Source organism: Struthio camelus, chromosome W, assembly GCF_040807025.1.
Source record: "Struthio camelus isolate bStrCam1 chromosome W, bStrCam1.hap1, whole genome shotgun sequence".
Lineage (NCBI taxonomy): Eukaryota > Metazoa > Chordata > Aves > Struthioniformes > Struthionidae > Struthio > Struthio camelus.
Window position 1 is genome coordinate 9,824,045 of NC_090981.1, and position 6,065 is coordinate 9,830,109.

At 46.4% G+C, this 6,065-nt stretch overlaps 1 pseudogene; it reads right to left on the reverse strand.

The window, feature by feature from the left end:
- Positions 1-3,231: 3,231 nt before the first annotated feature.
- Positions 3,232-5,440, reverse strand: LOC138064187 (transmembrane protein 271-like; annotated as a pseudogene).
- Positions 5,441-6,065: the final 625 nt, after the last annotated feature.

Below are 6,065 nucleotides of genomic sequence, written 5' to 3' on the forward strand. Positions count from 1 at the left end.
CTGGAGGAGGTGATGCTTGAATATTAACCAGCTTTCTTGGACCCCTCTTCCTTCTAGGGCCCTACCCCATGGGATTCCCCTAAGTAGGTCCCTGAAGAGGCCAAAGTTAGCTCTCCTGAAGTCCAGGGTTGCAATCCTACTCATTGCCCTGCTCCCTCCTCGTAGGATCCTGAACTCCACCATCTCATGGTCACTGCAGCTAAGGCTGCCCCCAACCTACACATCTCCAACTAGACCTTCTTTGTTAGTACAAGGTCTAGCAATGCACCTCTCCTCGTTGGCTCCTCCACCACCTGGGTCAAGAAGTTATCCTCAATGCTCTGCAGGAACCTCCTGGATTGTTTGTGCCTTGCTGTGTTGTTCCTCCAGCAGATGTCAGGGTGGTTCAAGTCTCCCATGAGAACCAGGGCCTGTGATTGCGAGGCTACTTCCAGCTGTCTGTAGAAGGCCTCATCAACTTCCTCTTCCTGATCAGGTGGCCTGCAGCAAACACTCACAACAGTGTCACCCATGTTAGCCTGCCCTTTAATCCTTACCCATAGGCTCTCAACTTGCTCTTCATCCACCCCTAGGCAGAGCTCCATAAATTCTAGTTGCTCTCTCACATAAAGGGTGACTACCTCTCCTCACCTTCCTGGCCTTTCCTTCCTAAAGAGCCTGTAGCCATCCATGACAGCATCCCAGTCATGTGAACTATCCCACCAAGTCTCTGTAATTGCAATGAGATCATAGCCCTGCGACTGCACACAGATCTCTAACTCTTCCTGTTTATTTCCCATGCTGCACGCATTGGTGTACAGGCACTTCAGAGAGCCAGTCAAGCATGCAAGCTTCCCAGGAGAGGTGCAAGAGGATCCTCCATAGCCATGTTGCATGCTGTCTCCCCTGGCTGCATGCACCCGCTGGAGGCATCCTGACTTGAGCGGTGTTTTACTGATTCTCCTGCCACTATACCACTCCCCTTCCCCCATCTCTCCTAGTTTAAAGCCCTCCTTACCAGGCTGGCCAATCTGTTGGCACAGATGCGCGTGCCCCACTTGATAAGGGGGATCCCATCTCTCCCCATCAGCTGTTGATCTTCAAACAGGGTCCCATGGTCATAGAAACCAAAGCCCTGCTGCCAACACCAGCGGCGCAGCCAGTTGTTAACTTGGAAAACTCGTCTACTCCTCCTCCCGTCCTTTCCCCTCACAGGCAAGATTGAGGAGAAAATGACCTGGGCTCCCAGACCCTTAACCACCATTCCCAGAGCTCTGAAGTCCCGTTTGATGGTTTCCAGTTTGCCTTTCGTGTCGTTAGCACCCACATGGAAGAGCTGCAGAGGGTAGTAGTCTGTGTAGATGTGTATGACACAACAGGCAACCTCCCTTGGTACTTCTGTCCATATAAATAAATATCTGAGAAATAATGTCATTGCTGCATCCTCTCCATCATGCCAGAAGATCAATACTTTTTAAAACATTATTTATAGTAGATATTACATGTCATTTGTGTCCAGTCCCACTGCAGTGAATAAAATAATTCCTCCTGGCTTCTGCAGGAGTCTGACTTGGGACTTGGTTCTGGCAACTTATCTACCACTGAATTAAACTATTGAGGTGGGTGTGGGTGTGTGGGTGTGCGTTGGTGGGGGTGGGTCTTAATGAAGAAAGGTAAAAATTCAGAAAGTAACTGAGCCATAAAGAATATTTTAACTGAATGGCATTCTGAAGAGATTTAAGTAAAACATATACAAAAAGTACTATGAATGTAACAATCTTAGAAGTTCAGTGTTTAAAATTAGTTAATATTTAAACTTGAGTATAATAGGTAGCCTTCTTGACTTTCCATTTATTTCCCTGAGCACTGATCTTTGGAATATCTGGAGTTTCAAAATTGTCTAGTTCATAATTTCTAAAATAGTTGTCTTAAGTAAAATATTTTTATGTCATAAATCAGTTCCTTAAGTAAAACTAAGATACAGCTTCAATGAGCTATAATATATATAGCCAATTTTTTGTAAAGCAGACACCTATTATCAAGCTTCTAAGTCTGTATTTAGGCACTTAAGTAGTCTGTTCAAAACTACTCTGCACCTAAATAATTCCCGCTTAATTCAGTACTGGGTGCTACATGCTCTTATCAAATTACCCATTTGGATACCTATATAAGGATTTAGCCTCTTTACTGTAGTTACTCATGTTGCAAAATATCTTGTCTATATAACCTATAGTTTGTTGTGGGTTTGGTTTGGTGCCAAAATAAGTACTATAGGTAATGACTACAGGACTGGGATTTAGGGGTTAAAGAGGTTGCATCTGCAGAGACCCAGCATAAAACCAATCTTGAAGATTAAAATAAGATTTAAATAGTGGATATGTTTTATGCTGGCCTTCTGCACAGGGAAATGTTTTAGCGAAAAAGAACTGTACTTCATCTCTAGTTTTCTGCCATTTGGAACTTATTTGCAAATTAGCAATAGCTACTTTTGATCTTCTTGTCTAGATTCAAGATTAATTATGAGTTTCATAGATAAGCTTGTAATTTCTAAGACTTGTAATGCATTCTGCATTTTAGGCTATACATAGTGTGCAAGTCAAAACACTTCAGAAAAAACAATGCAAAGGGACTTGGATATTTTAGGCTAAAAGCTTCTCTTTCTGATTCTAAGGCTATACTTCACTGTCTCTGAGGTTTGAAATTTTTTAAAAATAATTTTCTGTTGACCATGAAAATATGCAGTAATTCGACATTTCCTTAATTAGCACACATTCTTTCTGTATGTGACACACTAGAATTATGCAGCAGACTCCCAAAAGATTAACAGAAAGGTTCTTATTTTTATGAGATTTAATTTCAATATGTGATTGAAATGAGGCAGAGGTAAACCAAATATAATCTGAAGAATGGCTTTTTCATTCTTTGTGGAACATTAAATTAAGCCTGCTTCCCTTAATTATTACTCTCTGATACTGACATTCCACAGGAAAATCCAAAATGAGGATTAGCAGAGCTGTGGGTTTTTTTTCTTTTTGAGAAACCTTTTTTTAATAAAGTGTTAACAGTATACAATCCCACTATTTTTTCTCTTCAGAAATTAAAGTTAAGCCTTTTTTATTAAAGATGTTCTTGCTTTGTAAGGAGAATTTAAATATGATTTTGAAAACATACTTGGAAGACATCTTCCAAGATGTTCTATAGCTTTTCCTTTAAAATTGTGACCATTGCATCAGTTAAGGCTATTTTAAAATATATATTTTTAATGTAAACATTAATATTCAAGCATATTCAATATTCAACTGATGGTTTGATAACAGGTAAAATGAAATTAATTACAAAGTAAACTCTGTAGTTGCACAAAATAGGATTAAACCATCCATTTGTGTAAAACAAAAATAAACCCTGCCTTGCATTTAAAATATAGAACCTGTTTAAAGAAGGTATGTGTATTACATTTGTACTGCCTTTTAATTGACATATCCTATTATTTTAGTAAAGGAACTAATCATTAATTTTAAATTGCTGTTAATTTGTTAAATATTTTCACTGTAGACTTCTGAAAGCTTTAATAGTAAGACGTTATCAACAAAAGCAGGCACATTAGCGTACAAAAATGTTGCTGTTGATTTTTTTTCTCCTTGAAAGTATAGAGCTTTTAACGTGCATCTTACACAACCAACGGAAGTGTTAACTCACTGAATTTTAAATAGAACTGAGTTCTTCAAGAAGTAGTATAAATGTAAGTATCCTCAGAACAGCTCTAGTAAGCATTACATGAATGTCTCTTGTTTTAAAAATTGTCTGCAGGGTAAGGAAGCTGCCTTACGCTTTTTCCTTATGCTGGCTGGTTATCATAAATGGGGTAATTTTGTACTGCTAAAGTTGAACCCTGATAATTCACTTAAAAATAACTAAAATTGGCTAAGGACAAATAACGATGGGAGGAACCAACCCTTAGGCATTTCTTGTTCAGCCTTTTAAAAACTCAATCTTGATATTTAACTGACAGACAAGAAATCCCATCAGACCCAAATGTATGAATGAGCTTGTTTAGTATCCCCAGCTGTCTTGAGCACTTTATGCTCATGGTGCTTATCTACCGGGGTGTCACTCAGTGCAGACTCTCAGTGCTAATGCAGGAGAGGGAGACAGAGGGTGGTTGTTTATGAACAGATCGCCCCGGATCAGCCCAGGAGGTGGCAGCAAGGGGAGGAAAGGAGCTTCTTTCCCAGATACAGTGCTGAGATTGGAGAGGAACCCAGCTCCAGCCTTCCCTGTTGGGGAGTGCCATGACCATGCCATCTATGTTACAAAACCTCTCTCTGAGCTGTGTGGCAGGGGCACCCAGTCCCAGTGGCTGATTGTCAGTGCAGGTGAGGAGGAGGGCTGGAGGAAGAAGAGTGCCACGCAGGCAGGCTCTACCCCACCCCCCCCCCGTCTTTTTTCCTTGTTTCCATACCCTAGGTGCTGTTGGTGCAGGGCTTCCCCAGGTAGATTTCCTCATAGGCAGGGGGCTGCTCGCTGGGCAAGGGGTAGAAGTACAGATAAGACGTGTTGAGCTCGGGGTCCACGGGCGAGTAGCCAGGCAGCTCAATGGAGGGGTGGCCTCCGCAGTGCACCTCTGTTCCTGCCTCGTCAAACACATGAAGGATACCCACGTTGATGTAGGAGACTGTCTGGAAGGGGCAATCCCCAGGGGGGAGCCTGGGCTCCTCACCGGAGAAAATGGAGCCCTGGCTCTGACACTGCGCCCGATGGCCGCCACCCCTCCACTGTCCGCCCACTTGCTGCTGCTGCCATAGGCGCTGCCGTCTAAGCCCGCGCTTCTGGGATACCTTGTAGTTCTTGACGAGCAGCAGGTTGAGCAGGCCCAGGAGACACTCCAGTGCATTGAAGATGGTGGAGAGTACCAAGCCACGCTGGTAGCCCCGTAGCTTCTGGCAGTGCAATGCTGCTACAACTGAGGAGGAGCCCTCTGGGGACGAGCCACTCGGATGAACCGTGCTGCCGGGCTGCTCCGGTACTTCTTCTCCACGACCGACACAGTGTCACCGTCAATGACAGCACCAGTGAAGGCACTCAGCACACCCAGCAAGAACATGAGCACCCCTAGCAGCAGGAAGTTTTGCCAGCCCCCAGGGGGCGCCTTCTGCTCCGCCTCTCACTCTGCACCCTGCCCTGCAGACTGCTGAGCATGCAGCTGCTCGCCGGCCCTGCCGCCACTGCCCACTTTGTCAGGCTGGCGGCAGCAGAGCAGCGCTGAGCTCAAAAGCGACAGGCCAGTGGTGAGCAGCGGCCCCGAGTAGAAGGCGCCAGCAGCCATGCCCAGGCAGAAGGGCTCGACCTTGAATTCTGAGCCCAACAAGAAGCACTTCAGGCCCATGGCGGCAGTGCTGAGCACGCAGGCAAGCAGGAGGCTGCTGGAGAGCACAGCGCAGGCTCCTGGGACACTCCACTTCATCCTCCACGCCGCCGCTTCCCCCGACTGCCCACTGCCAGCCTCTCCGCCACCTCCTCCCTCCTCATCCTCCTGTGTCCTCCTCGGCCACCGTGCGCAGTAGGGACATGGTGGAGAGGGGACAGAGAACTCTCCAAAGGTGGCAGCGGCACCGCCGCCGCTCCGCCCGGCAGGCAGCCACCAGCCTCAGTGAGCCGAGCGCACACGCTCTTCTCCTCCTCGCTCGCCCGCCCTCTCTTATTGCTGCTGGTCCCTCTCGCCGCCACTGCTGCTGGGAGGCGATTAATTATTGATGGGAACCGCGTTTGTGGCTGTCACTGGAGCTAGGATGAACGAGCACTGGTCAGATGGCAAACCAAGAGGAGAGGTGACCTTTGCTGAGCGGTGTGCCTGCAAAGAGGCAGGGCAGCCCCCTCCCCTCAAGGCACCTGGCAGCACAGCAAGGCAAAATGGCAGAAGGGGGAGAGGGGTGGAGGTTGGATTTCCAACCCCTCCCTCCGCCTGGGTGTCGCCTGGTGGCAGAGGGAAGGGGGCTATGCCACGGGGAAAATTTGTGCAGGGTAGGTGCTTCTGGTTACAAGGATCCTCTCGTCTCAGGCCGAGTTCTTGTTGCACACACACACACAGA